This window comes from Chiloscyllium punctatum, chromosome 12 (genome assembly GCF_047496795.1).
Source record: "Chiloscyllium punctatum isolate Juve2018m chromosome 12, sChiPun1.3, whole genome shotgun sequence".
Taxonomy (NCBI): Eukaryota; Metazoa; Chordata; class Chondrichthyes; order Orectolobiformes; family Hemiscylliidae; genus Chiloscyllium; species Chiloscyllium punctatum.
The window spans coordinates 111983246-112005387 of NC_092750.1; the positions used below are offsets into that span (position 1 = coordinate 111983246).

Genomic DNA, 22142 nt, shown 5'->3' on the forward strand with positions numbered 1-22142 from the left:
CCTCCTCTGGTTCCACACATAGGCGAACTTATTCATATTTCAGAGGCCCTATTCTCTACCAAGTTACTCATTAGCCCTTATTGAAATTTGTGTAAAGGCTTCTGATAATTCAAAGACACCATTTCCCCTGTACCACTACACCCCTTCTATACCCATTCAATTCAGCCATTTATATTCACACAAACCAATTAAATCCAACAGGCTCAAAAACAAAGTCTTTTTTATAAAATGTGTTTCTAAGTGGCCAGTTATTTTATTTTAAAATATCCTTTCGAACAATTTTAATATGCTCCCGACTTAATGTCAGGCTAACACTATTTGGTTTCAGACTGGCAGGAGAAAGGGTTATGGGAGTTCTTGTTCATCAATCTAAAAAGGTTAGCTTCCAAGGTCAGCAGGTAATAGAGAAGTCAAATCAAATGCTGGCATTTATTACAAAGGGAATGGAGTCTAAAAATAGGCAGATCTAGCTAAAATTAGGCATGGTTCAAGTCAGACAATACCTAAAATATTATGAACAGTTTGAGTGCCCGAAGGAAAGATACTGTCGCATTGGAGGCAGGTCAGAGAAGGGTCACTCGGCTGATCCTGGGAATGGAGGGATTTTCTAGTGAGAATAGGTGAAGTAGATTGAGGTTGAACCCATTGAAGTTTAGATAATGAGAGAGAAATGGAATGAACCATCCAAGATTCTGAGGGTCTCTGATCGGGCAGATGCTGTGAAGTTAGAAAATAGAACAGTAGAGCACAGCAACAGGCCCTTCGGCCTACCATGGCTGTGCTGTGCAAGATGCTATTCTAACACATACCATCTGCCTGCACATGGTCCATATCCCGTATCCTTGTTCATGTTTCTGTCTAAATGCCACTTTGAAACTTTATTCACATTCTGTTGCTACGACATCCCTCGGTAACCTCCACTCTCTATATTAAAAAAAACTTGTCATACACATCTCGTTTAAACGTCCTCTGTACCTGGTCTCCTGTCAGCCTCTGATACTCTCGCAAAACAATCCAACTTTGTTTAATTTCCTCTTACACCTAACACACCATGAAAACCCTAACACAGGCAACGTGCTGATAAACACCTTTTGTACCCTCTCCAAAGTCTCCCCATAATTCCTATTGTGTGGAGATGAGAACAGCACACAGTACTGCAAATGTGGCCAAGCAGAAGTTTAATACAATTACAACATCAGATGCCAACCACTATACCCAATGTTGTGACCGATGAAGGCCAGTGTTCTATTTGTTTTCTTTCCTGTCTGAAACACTTCTGTTGTCATTTTCAGGGAGTTAATGTCTTGCACCAAGATCTTTCTATTTATCAACTTCCCTCAGTGTCCTTAATTTCCGCTTGAATCTGACATCACCTCACACTTGTCCAGATTAAACTCAATTTGCCATTTCTCTGCACATCTTTCCAACTGATCTGTAAAGCTCTGCAACCTTGGACATTCTTGTTCGTTAACCCCATCTCCACCAATTTTCATTTCACCTCCAATAATTATCTTTGTCATTTCCCTTCGTTTCAGTTGTGTGAGAATCTGGAACCAGAGACCCTAAAATCCCATCAAGGGCTCACCTATTTAAGATGGAGATGAGGAGGAATGTCTTCACTCAGAGGGTAGTGACTCTGTGGGAATTCCTGACTGGAGGGGGCTGTCGAGGCTGGGTCATTAAGAATATTTACAGCAGAGATGGTCAGATGTTAATGAATCAGGGAAACAAGGGCTTGGGGAAAAGGAAGGAAAGTAGAGTTGAAGAGTATCAGGTCAGCCATGATCAGATTGAAAGGCAGAGCATCCTCAATGGGCCAAATGGTCTAATTTCACTCCTACTTCTCATGGTCCTAGCTCAAACTGAGCATCTACATTACAACATTGTGGGTCTCTGCTCAAAAAAAACACCTTTAGATTAGGATTTTTAGATATTTATTATTACACAGTATTTGATCTACAATAGACAATTTTGTTGATGGCTCCTTGATATGATGTTAGAGAAAACCATCTCGTAATCAATCCAGGATTCCATCCATTATAGCCCTGATATTCATTAGTTATCCAGTCGGGATGGAGACCACCGTCAGCCACAGTAACTATACTGCCCTTGCTCCAAGTATATTCAGTGTCCTGATCATAACCATCTTGACATTACCATCATTTTCTGGTGCCCATAAAATAATTCCTGCTAACGGTTGTTGCTGCTTGCTCCACCCAAACAGACTCCAACATTTGATCTTCAGATCCATATGACTGTCTCATTAATGCATTAACCTCATCCTTTCTTCACAACTTGTTGCCTTTTTGTATAGATCCCAACAACCCTTCAATATTCCCTTCCCAGCGATGGTGATTCTGCAGCTACATCTCCGGAATGACAGTTCCATCATATCTGTTCACTGTCTTTCCTTCTCCCTTATGGCGAATACAGGGAGTCATTCCTCAGTAGTGGGGGTTTGAACAGATGGATAAAGGTTACAGAGATAGGGAGGCTTACAGGGACACAAGGATGTTAGAGTTAAACAGAGTACATCTGATCAAGAATGTCAGCGGGACAAAGGTGTTTGGGGATTTGAGGAATTTACAGAGATAGAGGGAGCTGGATTTAATTCTGGAGATAGGGATTGGGATGGGTGTAGGGTGAGGCAGGCAGACTGAGAGGGACAGACAGGGGGTGTTTCCAAGAGAAGAGTCCTGAGAGATGTATGGAAGGTTGTAGTGACGGAAGATGTTTACAGATATTCGAAGGCTTCTAGGTTCTGAAGGCTCATAGATAGGAAGGCAATGGAGAATGCCAGGTTACTGGGTTAGAGACAATGACACAGATGGGGAGGGTTGCTCAAACTGAAAGAGGTTCCTGTGGTTGGGAGGGTTGGGGGAGAACTAGGGTGAAATGTAAAGAGATTAATTTCTAAGAATTGGAGAAGAATAAGCAGATTATAGGTAGGTTTTGATACTAGATAAACTGGCATTGAAAGTGAGTCTGATCGGAATTGGAGAGTCATAAAGATTGGGGAAACTGCTAAAATTGGGAAATCACCTGGAACTTCAAGAGATTACCCAACAAGGGAAGATCAAATGGGCTCCATAGATTGGGGGTTTTGACAGGACTAGAAGAGGGAATACAAATAGAGATGGATTTAGGGGTAGCAGGTGTTTATGGAGATAGTGAGGGGTTGGAACAGTTTACATAGACATGCACGTTTTTAGGCAGTACTAAGATACACAGGCTTTAGTTAATGCAAGAATGGGAAGCTTAATGGGACTGGAAGACCGAAGAAAGTTACGGACAGTAGTGGTGGCTGCAGATATTAACAGATTACAGAGACACTTGCAGATTAGAGAGAGTGTGGGCATCAGATTCTGACAGACATTGTAGGAACTGGAGTAGCCTTGGCAAACGGGCAGTTTGCAGTTATAGAAGGTGCTGAAGGGACTGGAAGCAGGAAAAGGTGTGGGGAAGGTTGTGGAGGCAGCTTGTGGTTTGAGATACGGATGGCTACAGAGACTGCAGGGGATCATACAGAGAGAGAGTGTTCTAAGAACAGGAGAAAGTAGCAGAAATAGAGAAAGTGCAGAGCCTGAAGAAGGTTCGGCAATCAGGAGGTTTCAAGGTGCAGGATAATGTTACAAAAACAGGGGCAATTGTAGGGATTGGAGGACCATACAAATATAGGGAGAGCTTTTGACACTGCAGGATATATTACAGACATGGGGAGAGTTTCACAACTAAAGGGAGTTAGAAACACCAGGAGGCTTTGAGGTTATTGGAGCAGCTTTGACTGCTCCAGGGAGAGATGTGGAGGCTGGAACAGGAGACAAATTTAGGGAGGGTTTTATGAATCAGGAGGACTTTTCAGAAAAACAGAGGGATATAGGGATGGGACATGGTGAGAGTCGGTGAGAATTACGGAAGCTCATGAAGGTAACGGAAATAAATAGTGTAGTCACATGGGGAGGACGTTAAAGATATAAAGATATGTAGTGACTGAAGCAGATTACATGCACAAGGAGGGGAGCAGGGACCAGCAGAGTTTACAGAGATTGAGTGCGCTTTAGAGAGGAAGAGTTTATCATCATCATTAGGATTATAGAGACAAAGTTCCATGATAGGGACGGTTGAACTGGAAGATTTCTACAGACGTGGAGAATGTTATCAGGTGGAGGGGTTCCTGAAGTCAGGGGTTCCTTGGGAGATTACACGGATAGTGAGATTCTCAGGTAGGAGCCTGACATAGTTTCAAAGACAGGGAGGTATTTAGATCTGGAAGGGATTACACAGATCGGGACAGCTCAATGGAGTGAATAATTTTTCACAGACAAGGAAGACTTGGAGGAGCTGGAGACGTTTACCCAGACAGGAAAGGATGGAGAGGTTAAAGGCAAATACATTTACATGGAGGGCAGTATTGGTAGGAGGGGCTTACAGGGATAAACAGGACTCTCGGGGTTAACCAGGATGAAGGAATTTAGTTTCTACTGGAGATGTATAGGGATTATGTTGTTAGGGATTGGAGAACCTGACAGAGATAGAGAGCATTGTGGGGACTAGAAGAGATTCCAAACAGAGGAAAGATGATCGGGAATGGAGGATATTACAGGGATCACTAATACAGCATGGGTCAAGATTGATACCTGGGACCACCTGGGTTGTCTCAGTGAGGACGATACATCAGAGGGGAAAGAAATGTCCTCACAAGATAGTGGGATTGAAGCCTCGAATATAGCTGTTCCTTGCCCAGCAGTGTCCCCACTCCCAGACCATACAGAACCTCATCACCTCAGGACATATCACACCCACAGCTTCCAACTTCATAGTCCGGGAACTCTGCACTGCCCGGTTCTACCTCCTTCCCAAGATCCACAAGCCTGACCACCCTGGCCGACTCATTGTCTCAGCATGCTCCTGCCCCACTGAACTCATCTCTACCTACCTCGACACTATCCTATCCCTCCAGTCCAGGAACTCCTCACATACGTTCGAGACACCACCCACGCCCTACACCATCTCAAAGACTTCCATTTTCCTGGCCCCCAACGCCTTATCTTAACCATGGATATCCAATCCCTGTGCACCTCCATCCGCCATGACTTGGGCCTCCAAGCCCTCTGTTTGTTCCTCTCCAGACGTCCCCAACAGTAACCTTCAACCGATACTCTCATTCGTTTGGCTGAATTGGTCCTCATCCTTAACAATTTCGCCTTTGAATCCTCCCACTTCCTCCAGACCAAAGAGGTAGCCATGGGCACACGTATGGGTTCCAACTATGCCTGTCTCTTTGTTGGCTACGTAGAGCAGTTGATCTTCCGTAATTACACCGGCACCACTCCCCACCTCTTCCTCCGCTACATTGATGACTGCATTGGCGCCACCTTGTGCTCCCGCGAGGAGGTTGAGCAATTCATCAACTTCACCAACACATTCCACCCTGAAATTAAAGTTACCTGGACCATCTCTGACACCTCTCTCCCCTTCCTGGACCTCTCCATCTCCATTAATGACGGCCGACTTGACACTGACATTTTTTACAAACCCACCGACTCCCACAGCTACCTGGATTACACCTCTTCCCACCCTACCTCTTGCAAAAATGCCATCCCGTATTCCCAATTCCTCCGCCTCCGCCGAATCTGTTCCCAGGAGGACCAGTTCCACCACAGAACACACCAGATGGCCTCCTTCTTTAGAGACCGCAATTTCCCTTCCCACGTGGTTAAAGATGCCCTCCAATGCATCGCATCCACATCCCGCACTTCTGCCCTCAGACCCCACCCCTCCAACCGTAACAAGGACAGAACGCCCCTGGTGCTCACCTTCCACCCTAACAACCTTCGCATAAACCAAATCATCCACCGACATTTCTGCCACCTCCAAACAGACCCCACTACCAGGGATATATTTCCCTCCCCACCCCTTTCCGCAAAAACCGTTCCCTCTGCAACTACCTCGTCAGGTCCACGCCCCCAATCAACCCAACCTCCAATCCTGGCACTTACCCCTGCTACCGCAGGAACTGTAAAACCTGCGCCCACACCTCCTCCCTCACCTCCATCCAAGGCCTTAAAGGAGCCTTCCACATCCATGAAAGTTTTACTTGCACATCCACTAATATCATTTATTGTATCCGTTGCTCCCGATGCGGTCTCCTCAACATTGGGGAGACTGGGCGCCTCCTAGCAGAGCAGTTTAGGGAACATCTCCAGGACACCCGCACCAATCAACCAAACCGCCCCGTGGCCCAACATTTCAACTCCCCCTCCCACTCTGCTGAGGACATTGAGGTCCTGGGCCTCCTTCACCGCCGCTCCCTCACCACCAGACGCCTGGAGGAAGAATGCCTCATCTTCCGCCTTGGAACACTTCAACCCCAGGGCATCAGTGTGAACTTCAACAGTTTCCTCATTTCCCCTTCCCCCACCTCACCTTAGTTCTAAACTTCTAGCTCAGTAACTGTCCCCTTGACTTGCCCGGACTTGTCCTACCTGCCTATCTTCTTTTCCACCTAACCACTCCATCCCCTCCTCCTTGACCTATCACCTTCATCTCCTCTCCCACTCACCCATTGTACTCTGTGCTACTCTCTCCCCACCCCCACCCTCCTCTAGTTTATCTCTCCACGCTTCAGGTTCACTGCCTTTATTCCCGATGAAGAGCATTTGTCCGAAATGTCGATTTCGCTGCTCGTTGGATGCTGCCTGAACTGCTGTGCTCTTCCAGCACCACTAATCTAGTATTTGGTTTTCAGCATCTGCAGTCAATGTTTTTACCTCGCAGTAATACCACTCGGCCATCAGCTCCCTCCTGTGATATTCATTATTTGTTGTTTTCAGTTCTCAAGAAATATGTTCTGCATTAATTTTGAACTCTGTAAAAGCATCCACAGTGAACACAAAAAGCCCACCTCCAGTCATGATGTTTGAGTCTGTATGACTCAGTCAGACTGGCTAATGAGGTGGAGTTACGCATTTTAATATCTGGCAGTTTCGGCTGGCGTTGGGCTGCTCTCATTCCTTCTGCGATGAAATGAAGAAATGACAGTCGATACTCCCCACTAAATCTCTAAATTCAATTGCACCGCAACCAAAGTAATTTATTTTAATTCAAAAATGTTTCAGTGAAAGACATTCCAGGAAGCTCACCACCACCTGTCTCAGTTTAATGGGAAATGGGATCAATTTTGTAGCGCCTACTGTCCCAGTGGAAAAGGCCACTGGTTTAAGCCCTTGAACAGGTTATCAGCTGATCTGAGTTTTCAATCTTATTCTTTGACAGATTGCAACATGTTTTGCACAAGGGGGCATGCAGACAGGGCAAACTTCAATTATATTCAACACAAGAAAAGGCAATTCCATTTAAATGAGGCAGATTAATTGAGATCAGGCCTCAGGTGAGGATACAAATCAGTCAAGTTTGGATTTTTCAGAGACCATCAAGATTGTCCATTCAATTACTGAAGTTTGTCTCAGTATTGCTTTCCCAATCAAACTATTTCAATGCATTATGACACCTCTGGAGGTGGGACAGTTCCAGGCCTTCTGGCTCAAAGTTGGAGACACTACCACAGAATCACAAGAGCACTGTGTTTTAGGCTGAGTGACTGGTGGGTTAATTTGCCCAATTATTTTACTAATCCGGAAGATGCTGTTACCATCCTAATGCTGGGAAATAAGCAAGGTATTAAGGGGAGCAAAGATGTTACAACAGTCTCTCTGACAAGGGACAAAATATCTTCCATCTGTTGTTTTGTTCATCCTTCGATAGTTTGAAATTTTTAAACTTTCTTGTCTACCATCATCTTTGCAGTTTTGTACATCTTTTCTTTCAATTTGATGTCACTCATAATTCCCTCAGCTATGCACCGCTGTTCATCGTGCATTTCTTTTACAAGTTAATATATATTGTTGAGAATAATAAAATAACTGAATATATTCTTCTGCTTTGACATTCTAACTAGAGTCCCATTCCAGTTTAGCGAACTACTACCTTATCCCCTTGTCACTGCCTTTAAGTTTAGATACTAGTTGAAGAGTCAAATTCCTCACCCTAAAGCTCGATTCTATCATGCTGCATTGCATCTTACCAAAAGGGTCTTTGACATTGAGCTCATTAATCAATCATATTATCAGGTCTAAAATAGCTGTTCCCTGATTGGTTCCAGAGCATCTGTTCTGTAAAATTGTACAGAGCAGTCGACCTCAAACTGCTTCAGAAGGTAGCATAAGCTGAGTGTACAATACTATTTTAACTAACAGTGAACCCTCTGAATTCCAGGATTCTGTTAGATCCCCAAAATTACTCATAGCAAGGAATCCCTACGTTGTGGAAACACGCCCTTCAGCCCAACAAATCCACACCAACCCTGCAAAGAGTATCCCAACCAAACCTATTCCTCAATGTTTACCCCTGATTAATGCGCTGAAACTGTGCATCGCTGGACACTATGGCAATTTAGCATAACCAATTCACCTAACCTGCAGTTCTTTGAATTGTGGGTTTGCAGCCCTGGTTCGCAGTTGCTTCGTGAAGTCTGAATGTTGTTGCCTCTATTAGTCCAACAGCACTGTCACTGACACAGGAGCTGTTCCCCCAGATCGGTTTGTGGCAGTCAGAGATCCTGCTACAACCTGCGCACATGCCAACCCAGTCATCTCAATCAGAAAGAATTAGTACAGCACAGATTAGAAGACAACTTGGATCACATTGTGCTTTTGAAATCGGAGGCCCCTCTTCAAACCATCACAACTGTGCTACCTTTTTAAAATAGGTATTTGGCTAGATCCCTGCTCTCACAGTAATACAAACAATTTCTTTTTGCAAGTATTCAAATTAATTTTGGAAATTAACAGCGAATCAGCTGTCACTTCCTTTGCAGCTGATCTCAGATCTTCTTTGAAACAGCAAAACCCAATGAGAACATTAAGGCATCCAATGTTTAAAAAAAATCACATGCTCAGTCACTGTAATATGATGAGTTTTGTTTTACATAATTCTTAGCAAAAGTTAATTTGAAGCAAAAAGGAGAACGCGAAGAGAAAGGTGAACCGCCCGTGGGTAACAAAGGCAGTCAAGAGCAGTACCCACAAGGAAAAGAATGACATAGCCGCGGATGACTAAAAAGGGAGAAAACTGATCATGTAATTAAATTGACAAGAAACAAAAATGAATGACAAGAGTTGTACAGGTATATAAAAATTGAGTATCTAACGTCAGCATCGAACCCTTGGAGGTTCTGACTGTGGAATTGATAATGGGTACAAGGAAACAGCAGATAATTTAAACCGATATTTTACATTGATCTTCATGAAGGAGGATACCGTTATCATCCTAAAGGTAGCAAATAAGCAAGTTAATCATGGGGAGAAAAATGTTATAACAGTTTTGTCACAAGGGACAAAGTATTGACCAACTAATAGGACTAATGGCAGACAGGACCTAATGGCCTGGATCAAACACTTTTCGGGCAACTGACTGCAGAGATATTCAAGGCATCAATTGGAATATTCCAGAATCAGGGGATACAGGAAAAATCCAGTGGATTGATGCACCTGTTCAAGAAGGGAAGGGAGACAGAAATCAGGAAACTATAGTTAGTTTAATGTCTGTGTTTGTAATATGGCAGAGTCGAATATTAAAGTAATAAATAGCAGGACATTTAGAAAAGCTTATCATTTAACATTGTAGACTGGGTTTTGTGAAAGAGACACTATGACAAATTTGCAACAGTTCATTTAGGAGATAACAAGCAGGGCTGATAAAGGGCAATCCAATGATGTTCTGTATTTGGGTTTTAAAAAATGCATATGATAAGGTGCTATAGAAAAGTTAATTGCATAATACAGGAGCTCACTGTGTCAGGGGTAACCTATTTGCATGGAGTGAGGATTGGTTAACCACACTGGCTGTTGCTGAGACCTCACTTGGAGTACTGTACACAATGTTAGTTCCCATATTTAATAAGGGATAAACCAGTATTGGAGACAATTCAAAAAAAATTCAGCTAGCCGCTTCAAGGATGAAAAGGTTGACCTATCAAGAATAGCTAAACAGGTTAGGTCATTATTCAATAGAATCTCGACAAACAGATTACATACAGTGTGGAAACAGGCACTTTGGCCCAACAAGTCCACACCGATCTGACGAAGCACAACCCACCCAGATCCATTCCCCAACATTCACCCCTTCACCTAACACTACAGGCAATTTAGCATTGCCAATTCACCTAACCTGCACTTTTTTTGGATTGTGGGAGGATACCGGAGCACCTGGAGGAAACCCACGCAGACAACGTGCAAACTCCACACAGAGAGTCACCTGAGGCAGGAATTAAACCCAGGTCTTTGGCACTGTGAGATATCAGTGCTAACCACTGTGCCACCCACATAATATAAGGGGTGATCTTATGGAAACAAGGTTCTGAGGAGCTTGACAGGGTAGATGTTGACTCGATCTTCTAGCACCAATGAAGTCTCAAACTAAACATTACATAAGGGAACATTCATTTTGTAAAAAATGTAAAGAATTTTTTTCTCTCAGTGAATGGCTAGAATTTTCTAGCCCAAAAAATTGTGAAAGTTAAATGTGGAAGGGGAATGGATCTGGTTGGGTTAGTCATCAGAGGGTCAGTGTGACTTGTTGGGCTGAAGGGCCTGTTTCCACACAGTAGGGAATTTATGATTCTGTCTCAAATTATTCTAAAAGAGGCCAGATAGATTTTTGAAATATTGAGCAGTTGAGGGATATGCGGATCAAGCATAAAAGAGGTGTTGAGGTCTGGGTTGGCCCAGCCATGATCTGATAGAATGGGGGAACAAGCCGAAGGGAATGAATGCCCTATTCCTGTTCTGATTCCTTGAGGCTCCATTTCATGCTTTTTTTATCTCCAAAGAAGAGTGTGATACAATGTGCTGAAGATCTCAGATGTTGTGAAAATGGTGTGTTTATGTACTGGTTCAGATGGCATTGATTCATCAATCACAGCTATGCAGTCATGAGTAGGAAGGGAATTCCCGCCATGAATAATGGAAATCTACTGCAGTGCTCACACAAAGGGATCCTTCCCCTCAGTGAACTCTCCCATCACATGACCCAACATATCAGCGAAAGCAGGACGCACAGTGCATGCTCGAGCCAACAAAGGGACCAGGGGTGATTGATGTCAGCACCGGACCAATGAAAGGACGGTGGGCGGAACTGGAGGACCAGGGGAGGTTGGTCCTCCAACCAATCAAAGTGAACTAGGGGCAGAACTAGACTAAACCACGTGGTTACCCTCGCGCGCAGCGGAGAGTCGCTGTAATGAGTTTTCCGGAAGTTATGGAGCGAAAGGATACGGTAAGGAAAGAAACAAATAAACAGAGGGAAACGGGAGAAAAACTGTATTGCTATGAGGGGAGAGGTTTTACAAGCATGTTGTGCACGTCGGAAAACACAAATTTGAACTTCCCAGTCCCGTGTTTGTAGTAAAAGGGAAATTGCCTCAGCGCGGCTGCAGGCCTGAGTGAGCACCGCCATCTTTATTCGGGGCAACGATTCACTGGACACGTGCGCAGCCGCCATCTTTGTAGGGGGCAAGGTGCAGCCAGGCGCATGTGCAGCCTTTCTCTGGTACAGAGTCATTGGGCAGGATTTACACAGAGTACATTCAAACTCAGAGTAATGAATGTTTATTTCTGGATTTGTTTCGTCATTCATTTAAAGGACTTGCTATCGTAACTGAGTTTGCAGGTCAATCAAAATTGGAGGTATTGTGCATAGGGAAGAAGGTTACCTCAGGTTACAGTGAAATATTGATCAGATACGGATTAATTTAGATAAATGTGAGATGCTGCATTTTGGAAAAGCAAGTCAAGGCAGGACTTATACTCTAGGGGAAAGTGAAGACTGCAGATGCTGGAGATCAGAGCTCAAAAATGTGTTGCTGGAAAATCACAGCAGGTCAAGCAGCATCTAAAGATCAGGAGAATCGACATTGCGGGCATGAGCCCTTCTTCAGGATTCCTGAAGAAGGGCTCATGCCCGAAATGTCGATTATCCCGATCTTTGGATGCTACCTGACCTGCTGTGCTTTTCCAGCAATACGTTTTTCAGCCCAGGACTTATGCACTGAATGGAAAGGCCCTGGAGACGTTTGCAGAACAAAGAGACCTTGGACTGCAGGTTCACAGTACTTCCAAGTCAAGTTGCAGGTAGATAGGATGATGAAGAAGGTGTTCAGTGTATTTTCCTTTATTGGCTAGAGCATTGAATATAGGATGTGGGAGGTCATGTTGCTGTACAGGACATTCATTAGGCCACTTTTGGAATATTGTGTGCAATTCTGGCCTGCCTCCTATCAGAAGGGTGCTGTGAAACTTGAAAGGTTTCAAAAAAGACTTACAAGGATGTTGTTAGGGTTGGAGGATTTGAGCTACAGGATGAGGCATAAAAGGCTGGGGCTGTTTTCCCTGGAGTGCCATAGGCTGAGCGGTGATGTTATGGAGATTTATACAATCATGAGGAGCATGAACAGGGTAAATGAACAAGGTGTTTTCCCTGGAGTAGTGGTGTCCAAAAGTAGAGGACATTGCTTTAGGGTTAACGGGGCAAAAATTCAAAGGGGGCTAAAGAACAACTCTTTCATGCAGTGGGTGGAATGAGCTGCCAGAGGAAGTGGTGGAGGCTAGTACAATTAAAACTTGTTGAAGGCATCTAAATAGACACATGATATGATTAGGAAGCGTTTACAGGGATATGGGCCAAGTGCTGGCAAATGGGAATAGACTAGGTTCGGATACCGGGTTGGCATGGATGAGTTAAACCGAAGGGTCTGTGTCGGTGCAATACGTCTCTATGACTGTGGGATCATAACAGCTTCTACAGCTCTACTTCATCTCTGGGCTCCCTTATGAGCACTTTGTCAATATCTAGCTTGCTCAGTATCGAACTATGGGTGTATTTTTGGTCTGTTTCGTATTTTACGATTACTTTTACAGACATTTTTGTAAGTTAATTTTTCTCTGCCACCCAGCCCCTGACCATGTGCTGCTTATTAATTTTCTTTCTGGAAAATCTTTGACACTCAAGAATTCTTTTTTCCAATAAGCAAGTGTATTTTCCTTCCATTTCGGACTATCAAATTCTGCACCATTTTCATTCCCTGTAATCCATTTTGCACTCCCTGAAACATCAACTGTGTTTCTCCTTCCACAGATACCAGTGATTAATGCCAAAGCCCTGTTGCTTGTGGAGAGGGTGATGTTTGACTTTCTTGTACAGCTGCAGTTTGTGTGGTGAAGGTACTCCCACAATGTGGTTAGGTAAGAGATATTACAGAGTATTCATTACAGCAACAGTGATGATTTGAAGGTAATGTCCAAATCAAGAACAGTTTGTAGTTTTATCATCATGCTTATAATTTCACAAAAATATTATTGGGAACTTTAGACATAAGGTCAGAGACTGATGGTATTAGGTCAGGTGACCAAAAGCATTGCCAAATAAGCAGGCTTTGAGGAATGTCTTAAAGGAGGAAAGCAGACCTGTGAGGTTTTGGCTGCGAATTTCAGAAAATGATGCTTTGGCAACTGTAAAAGCAGCCACACAGGTGAAGTAATGAATTAATAGATCATTGGGAGTCTCGAACAGAATGGGTTGTCGAGGTCTTCACGGAGGTCTGATGCGGCAAGCTAGGGATGATCACAATCAGGAATTAAATCAAGGGTCAGAATTTTAAATTGAGGGATGTGGGCCGGATGCTGGCAGGTGGGACGGAATTGGGTTGGAATATCTGGTTGGCATGGACGGGTTGGATTGAAGGGTCTGATTCCATTCTGTACATCTCTGTGGCTCTATGTTGTTGATTATGAATAGGAGCCTTGTGATGGATCAACAAGTTTTGGTACGAGGGAGTACTTGGGCAGCAGAGATTTAGTTTTTCTTAAGATTACAGGGAGATTGAATGTGGGAAGCTGGCCAGGAGTGTGTTTGGATACTGACGTCTGGAGATAACACAAGGTGGATGACAGTATATGAGCTGAGACAAGGGTAGAATCAGCTAGAAATAGTGATCTTGGAGTGGGACTGGGCTGTCACCCTCACCTCACCTCTGGGATTCAGCTGGTTGTCAGGTTGTGAATCAGGGCCGTAACACAATCGGGAGCTGAGTGACCCTGGTGGAGCCTAAAATGAGTGTCACTCAGCTGGCTATTGCTGTGCAGATGCTGCTTGATAGCCCTGTTGATGACATCTTCCATCACTTTACTGCTGATCGAGTGTGGACTGATAGATGGAAATTGCTTGGGTTGCATTGCCCTGTGTTTTTGTGCTGAACATCCCTGGGCAAGGTTCCACATTGTCGCTAGATGCCAGGGCTGGAGCGGTCCTTAGCTTGGTGGGTGGCAAGTTCTGGAGCTCAAACCATCAGTATTATTGCCAGAATATTGGGAGGGCCCGTAGCCTTTGCACTACTTAACCATTTCTTGATGTTATTCACACTGAATCAAACTGGCTTAAAACTCACATCTGTGATGTTGGAAATCACTGGAGAAGGCTGAGATGGATCATCCCACTTTGCACTTCTGGCTGAAGATTGCTGCAAATGCTGTCATCTTATCTGGTGCGTGGGCGTGTGAGACCCCTTCACCGGTAAGGGTGGGGATATCTGTGATGTTTCCTCCAGTGAGTTATTTAATTGTCCATCACCGTTCACAACTGGGTGTGGCAGAACTGCAGAGCTCCGATCTGATCTATTGGTTGTGGGATCGTTTAGCTCTGTTGCTTGCTGCTGATGCTGTTTGACATGAAATAGCTTCAGGAAATGGTTTAAGTAGAATCCAAAGAGATCAAACAAATATATCACAGACAAAAGATTAACTGGACCAGAGAATAGGACCCCTTAAAGATTAACGAGGCTGTCTATGGAACCACCAGGGGTGGGAAAGATATGGAAATATTTCACTTCATTTTTACTGGAGAAAGATATGGAAGCTCGAGAGTTTGGAGAAATAAACAGAGAGAACTTGAAAAGTATCCATGTTACAGTGGAGGTGTTACTGGATGTCTTGAATTGCATCAAGTTGAATAAAGCCCTGGGACCTGATCAGATGTATCCCGGAACTTTCTGGAAATCTAGGGAAGTGATTGTTGGGCCTCTCCTGAGGTATTTGTATCATTGATAGCGACAGATGAGGTGCCATTATTTTAAAAAGGTGGTAAGGAGAGGCCATGGAACAAGAAAATAGTGAGCCTGAAGTCAGTGGCAGGCAAGTTGTTGGAAAGGATTCTGAGGGACAGGATATCCATCTATTTGGAAAAGTAAGGAATAATTATTGACTGTTCTCAATGTGGCTTTGTACGTGCACAATAGTGTCTCACTAACTTGACTGAATGTTTTGAAGTGACAAAGAAAATTGATTAAACCAGGCTGTGAACGTTGTTTATATGGACATTCGACAAGATTCCACAAAGCAGACTGGTTAGCAGGGTTACATAACATGGAATGAAGGGGAACAAGCCATTTGGGTACGAAACTGGCTTGATGGTAGGAGACAGAGGGTGATGATGGAGATTTGCTTTGTGGACTGGAGGACTGTGAGCAGCAGTGTGCTACAAGGATCAATTATTGGGTCCTTATATAAATGACTTGGATGTGAATATGTGAGATATGGTTAGTAGCTTTACACAAGACACCAAAATTGGAGGTGGAGTGGACAGCGAAGAAGGTTATTTCAGAATACAACAGGATCTTGATCAGATGGGCCAGTGGAGCAAGGAATGGCAGATAGAGTTCAATTGAGATAAATGTTAGCTGTTGGATTTTGGAAAGACAAATCAGGGCAGGACTTATACACTTACTGGTAAGGTCCTGGGAAGTGTTGCTGAACAAAGAGACCTTGGAGTGCAGGTTCATAGTTCCTTGAAAGTAGAGTCACAGGTAGGTAAGGGAGTGAATGCAGCGTTTGTTATGCTCTCCGTCATGTTGTTGCTGTACAGGACATTGATTAAGGCTCTTCTGGAATTCTGTTTTCAGTTCCAATCTCCCTGTTCCAGGAATGATGTTGTGAAACTTGAAACATTTCAGAAAATGTTTGCAAGGACTTTGCCAGAGTTGGACAGTTTGAGGGCAGTGCATGTTTGGAGTGAGCTGCCAAGGGAAGGGGTGAAGGAGAGTACAATTACAACATTTAAAATACATTGATTAAGCCACTTCTCGAATTCTGTTTTCAGTTTGATTTTCCCTGTTCTGGGAAGGATGTTGTGAAACGTGAAAAGGTTCGGACAAGATTTACAAAAACGTTGCCAGGTTTGGAGGATTTGGGCTACAGGGAGAGGCTGAATAGGTTGGGGTTAATTTCCCTGGAGAGTCCAAGACTGAGAGGTGACTTCATGGAGATTTATAAAATCACGAGGGGCATGGATAAGGTGAGCAGACGGGGTTCTTTTTCCTGAGGTTAGATGGGTCCAAAACTGGAGCACATGGTTGAGAGGGCAACGATTAAAAGGAATCTAAGGGCAACGTTTTCAAGCTGAGTGTGGTGTGTGTATGGAATGAGCTGCCAGATGAAGTAGTGGAGGCTGATAAAAGCACAACATTTAAAAGGCATCCGATTGGGTACGTGAACAGGAAGGGTTTTGATGGATACAGGCCAATAGCTGGCAAATGGGACTCCAGTAGTTTAGGATTCCTAGTTGGCATGGATGAATTGGACCGAAGTTCTGTTTCTGTGCTGTATATGTCTATGACGTTAATAAACTAAGATGCATTCCTCTTTTGTGGAGAGCAAGCTGAAGCACAGATAATTGTCCTTGGAGCTGAGAAGGTGAAGCAGTGATTTTGACCTGGTGCAGATTTGGTTCCAAGGTCTTGAATTTGAGGAGAGAGAGGAATTGTTAACACTGTCATAACTTTTAGTAACTACTTTCAAGTAATTGGCAAATAATACAAAGTGAAAATGTGAACATTATTGTACTCAGTAAGTTCTGAGCATCTGGAACAGTCTGAATGACGCAGATTCAGCAGGTATTCTGAAAGAGACTTGGAATTTTAATTTTTAAGGAAAGATTTGGGGGGCTGTGGGCAAATAGGAGGGGATTTGGGACAGATTTGCAGCATCTCCAGAGGGAGAGAGTACAGCCCCAATGGGCTGAATAGCTCCCAGGCCCTGTGCTCTGTGGTACTGCCCCATTCACTGTGAATGATGAAGCTCATCCCAGGGCAGAGAGAGGGATTAGCCCTCCACTCTCATCACAATGGGGCCTGGCTGATTGACGGCAGCTCCAGACCAATGGGAGGAGAGTCTGTGTGGTCCTGCAGCCAATGGGAGTGAATGAGGGGTGTGGCCAGCAAGATGACACAGGTCCATGAGCTGTGCAGGTGCCGTGTCACTGGGTGGGGTTGGGAGAGACAGCAGAGACTGGGACAGAGGCTGTGGGACCTGAATTACAAACTCCCGGTAAATTAGAACCAAAAAACTGTGGAAGATGTAAATCAGAAAAAACAACCAGGAGGTTCTGGAAAAGCTCAGCAGGTCTGGCAGTATCTGTGATGAGAAATCAGAGTTAACATTTCAGATCCGGTGTCCCTTCCTCAGAACTGATACTGAGAGAAAACAATGTTGGTTTATATGCAGAGGGAAGGGTTTAGGGGAGGATGTAAGGATTAAAGGATAGGTGGGAATAGAGCGAGAAGAAGGGTTGGATAAAGGAGTGGATAACGATCTAGCTGGGGGAGGGCTACTAGCTGTTAGTGGAAACTGTTAGTGGCTAACCATAGGTAGTGTGTAATGACAGGCTGTGAGAACAAGGACTGGTGTGTGGGGTAGGGGGGCTAGGACATGGGGTTGCTAAACTACGGTTAGCCACTAACTGTCTCCGTCGTAAGCTGTTCTCCACAGACATCACTCCATGATTGGAGCTGCAGAGGACAGAGTTGCAGATGGGCGGCACGGTGGCATTGTGGTTAGCACTGCTGCCTCACAGCGCCAGATACCCGGGTTCTATTCCCACCTCAGGCAACTGTCTGTGTCGAGTTTGCACATTCTCCCAGTGTCTGCGTGGGTTTCCTCCGGGTGCTCCGGTTTCCTCCCACAGTCCAAAAATGTACAGGTTAGGTGAATTGGCCATGCTAAATTGCCCGTCGTGTTAGATGTAGGGGAATTGGTCTGGGTGGGTTGCTCTTTAGACGGTTTGTCTGATCTAAAAATCTCTTAAATATCCTTCCCAACCCCCTCTATACTCCTCAAAGATGTATCTTAAAGTTGTTCTCTTTAATCAACATTTCCAGCATTCGTGAAGCACTTTAGGAGATTTGTCAGTGTGAAAGGCTCCATACAATGCAGGTCGTTGTTGTTAATGTCTGACATTAGGAGAAACAGGAATGAACACTCTCTCTCTTATACCTGATAAACAGCAGCAAAAGCAGGAAGCACTGAGCATGCTCCAGCCCACAAAGGGCCTCTGGTGATTGATCTCAGTGCAGGACCAATAAAAGGATGGGGACGGGGCTGAAAGACAAGGTAGTGCCGGTTGGTCTGAGTGAATGAGGGGCGTGGCTACACTCAACCACGTGATAAGCCTCTCGATTAGTGGTGCTGGAAGAGCACAGCAGTTCAGGCAGCATCCAAGGAGCAGCAAAATCGACGTTTCGGGCAAAAGCCCTTCATCAGGAATAAAGTGATACCACGTGATAAGCTTCACTGGCAGCACTGTGATGTTGTGATCAAGGCATTGGAAATGTGTGAAGGTGCAGGGCATGGTTAAGGAAAGACATATTGATCAGGAAGAGAAGGAAATTTTAATGGAACGGGCTGAGATGTTTTACAGAACTTAGTGCACATCGGAAAACACAAATTTGAAAATCCCAGGCCTGTGTTTGTGGCAAACGGGAAAATGCTTCAAATGGTGAAAGGTGTGAGTGATCGCCGCCATCTTTATTGGGGGCAGTGATCCACGGGACATGTGTGTGGCTGCCAACTTTGAGAGGGGCAAGCTGTAGGGGGACGCATGCACAGCCTTCCTTGGCAGGGAGTGATAGGGCAGGATTTACACAGTGTCAGAGTCAGGATGTTTTCAATGTCAAAGAGTGTGATGCTAGAAAAGCACAGCAGGTCAGGCAGCAGCTGATTGGTGGGAAGGAAGATGGAAACGTAGGACAGGTCAAAAGGGCAGTGCCGAGTTGGAAGGCTGGATCTGGGATAAGGTGGGGGGAGTGGAAATGAGGAAAGTAGTGAAATCCACATTGATCCCATGTGGTTGGAGGATCTGAACACAGATGATGAGGCGTTCTTCGTCCAGCCATCAGATGCCTGGGATTTGGCGGTGGAGGTGGCCCAGGACCTGCATATCTTTGGTGGAGCGGGAAGGGGAGTTAAAGTCTTTGGGCACAGGCTGTTTGGCTTGTTTAGTGTTTTACTGTTACTTTCACAGACCTTTTGTAAGTTAATTTTCCTCTGCTGCCCAACCCCTGACAATGTGCTGCTCTCTCAACGGACTAAATTTTCCACAGTATCTTTGCCAGTGAATAAATCTTTTTTTCAACAAAAGAGTGCATTTTCCTTCCATTTCTGACCATCAAATTCTGCAACATTCTCACTTCCTGTAATGCATTTAGCACTCCCTGAAATATCAACTATGTGTTTCTCTCTCCACAGACACCAGTGATTAATGCCAAAGCCCCATTGCCTGTGGGGAGGGTGATGTTTGACTTCCTTGTACAGCTGCAGTTGGTGTGGTGACTTGGGTAAGAGATGTTACAGATTATTCACTCAGTGACAGTGAAGAGTTGACAATGTGTGTGCAAATCAACAACGGTTTGTATTTTTATCATTTTTATAATTTCACAGAAATTGAGAATTTCTGACATAAGGCCACAGATGGGGATATTAGGTCAGGTGATCAAAAGTATTGCCAAATAAGCAGGTTTTCAGGAATACATTAAAGGAGGAAAGCAAGTCTGAGAGGGTCAGGGTGCGAATTCCAGACTTTGTTCCCTTGACCGTGTCGAAACAGCCAGACTGGTGAAGCAATACATAAATGCATCTTTGGGAGTCTGAAAGAAAATGAGTTGTCGAGGTCTCTCAGGTTGTGTGGTTCAGGGAGACAGGGATGTTCACAGCCAGGAATTACATCAAGGGTGAGAATTTTAAATTGTTGCTTGGAAGGAGCCTTTTGATGAATCAACAAGTTTTGGTACAAGTGAGCACTTGGGCAGTAGGGTTTTAGATACTCTTGAGATTATATGTAAGTTGAATGTGGGAGGCTGGCCAGGACTGTGTTTGGATAACGTAGTCTGGAGATAACACAAGGATGGACGAGTATTTCAGTAAATGAGCTGAGACTAGGGTGGAGTTGGGTGATGTCACTGATGTAGAAATAGCAGTTTTGGAGTCGGGCCCCTCCTCATCACTCCCCCTCCCCAATTCACAAATATTGTTCGTTGTCCTGTCTGTCTTTTCTGGTTATGTCCTTCTCTCCAATTCTGCTAAGAACTAATACTTGGCCTCACGGTTGTTGGAAAATCCTGCTCCATCTCCACTCTCCCTTTCCTTTCTGAATTCCTCATATGTGGTGTCCATCCAGGATCTATCTTTGTTCCCTCCTGTATCTCACCTACACACTGCCAGGAGGTGACATCGTATTGGTTTCCCATGTACACTGACGATGCCCAGCTCTCTCTCCCTATCATCCCTCTCCATTGCTCCACTGTTACTCATTCATCAAACTGCTAACCACTCGATTGGCTGCAATTTCCTCCACTGAAACACTGCAATGGTTAAACCCATTGCCTTCAGTTGCTATTACAAATTACTTTCCCTTACTGCTCAGCCCCTCCCTCTTACTGGGAAATGCCTGAGGCAGAACTTAACAATATTGCTCTCATGTTCTGACCCCAAGGTAACCTTCTGATCAGACATCTACACAATTGCAAACACCTGGAACTCCAATCTCTAAAATGTTGCTTTTCTCCACCTCACCCCAGCTCCATTGCTACTGAAACCCCTTACCCATGTCTGTGTTGCATTAAAGTTGACAAATCTAAAACAGAACCCTTGATTCTGCAACTGACCCAGAATCTGGTTCTAGGTTCCCTCATGATGGGACACATCCTCTCAGTATTTACCCTGACATACCCCTTAATAAGCCTATGTTTCAATAAGGTCCCCTCTCATTCTCCCCCAAATCCAATGAGTCCAGTCCCAACTTCTTCAGCCTTTTCTTAAAAGATAGTCCCTGCAAACCAGGGATCATCCCAGTAAATCTTCTCTGAATGCTTCCGATGAAGTGATGTATTTCCTTAAATAAAGGGACCAAAATTTCTCTCATTACTCCATATGTGGTCTCACTCGCATATATAAAGTGGCTCTCAGGTATATACTCCAAACTCTTATACTGCAAATCCCCTGAAATCAGGAATAATATTCCATTCCCCTTCCTGATGACCTGTTGTAACTGTGTGCTAGCTTTCTGTGTTTCCTGCACAGTTACCCCCTGGGTCCCTTTTGTGTTGCAGCTTTCTACAGTTTCCACCATTTAAATAGTCCTCTGTTCTTTTATTACCTCCTCCAAAATGAACAACTTCACATTATCCCAAGTTATGCTCCATTTACCAACTTGTCCACTTCTCCGAATCCATCTCTGTAAACTGTTTATAATCCTTTTGGAATTTTACTGTTCTACATTTTCTAGGAGACTCCCCCCTCATTCTTCTAAATCTTTCCAGGGAGCACCAGGCAGTGGGAAGCATGCTGAGTTGCTGTCTTTTCAGAGAGACTCTTTGGAATGACTGGGAGGATCTTGCTGCCCTTTGGTCAGAATGGAGACAACTTGCCCATCGAGCTGCATGAGCCTTTCACACCCCCCCCCCCCCCCCATGTCTTATTGATGAGGCACAGCGGCAGAACGGAAGGAAAGAAAAGGAAGGAAATCCTGCTCTCCAAATCTCACTGACTCTTGGAACATTCTGTCCCATGTGTCAAAGATCTGCCCTGTTCAGTCACATGAAGTCCCAAGTTGGAAAATCATAGAAACCCACACAGATTTCCCCCTGAACTGACTACTGACCTCCACAAGGGGTAATATGTACAGTCATCCTGGACCAGGAGGAGGGGATGGTGTGAGTTTCTAACCTGAACTGACAGTGACAGATTTTATAAATTTGTATTACA

At 44.4% G+C, this 22142-nt stretch overlaps 1 long non-coding RNA gene across 4 annotated transcripts in view; it reads left to right on the forward strand.

Moving 5' to 3' along the window:
- Positions 1-11279: 11279 nt before the first annotated feature.
- LOC140483983 (uncharacterized) overlaps positions 11280-22142 on the forward strand; it is a 32114-nt gene continuing 21251 nt past the window's right edge. The window contains exons 1-3 of one of the 4 annotated variants that reach the window (XR_011962142.1): positions 11280-11334; positions 13192-13298; positions 19629-19717. This is a non-coding gene — a long non-coding RNA (uncharacterized lncRNA). The remainder of the gene's footprint in view (positions 11335-13191; positions 13299-19628; positions 19718-22142) is intronic. The other 3 variants (XR_011962143.1, XR_011962141.1, XR_011962140.1) reach the window with 3 other exon arrangements.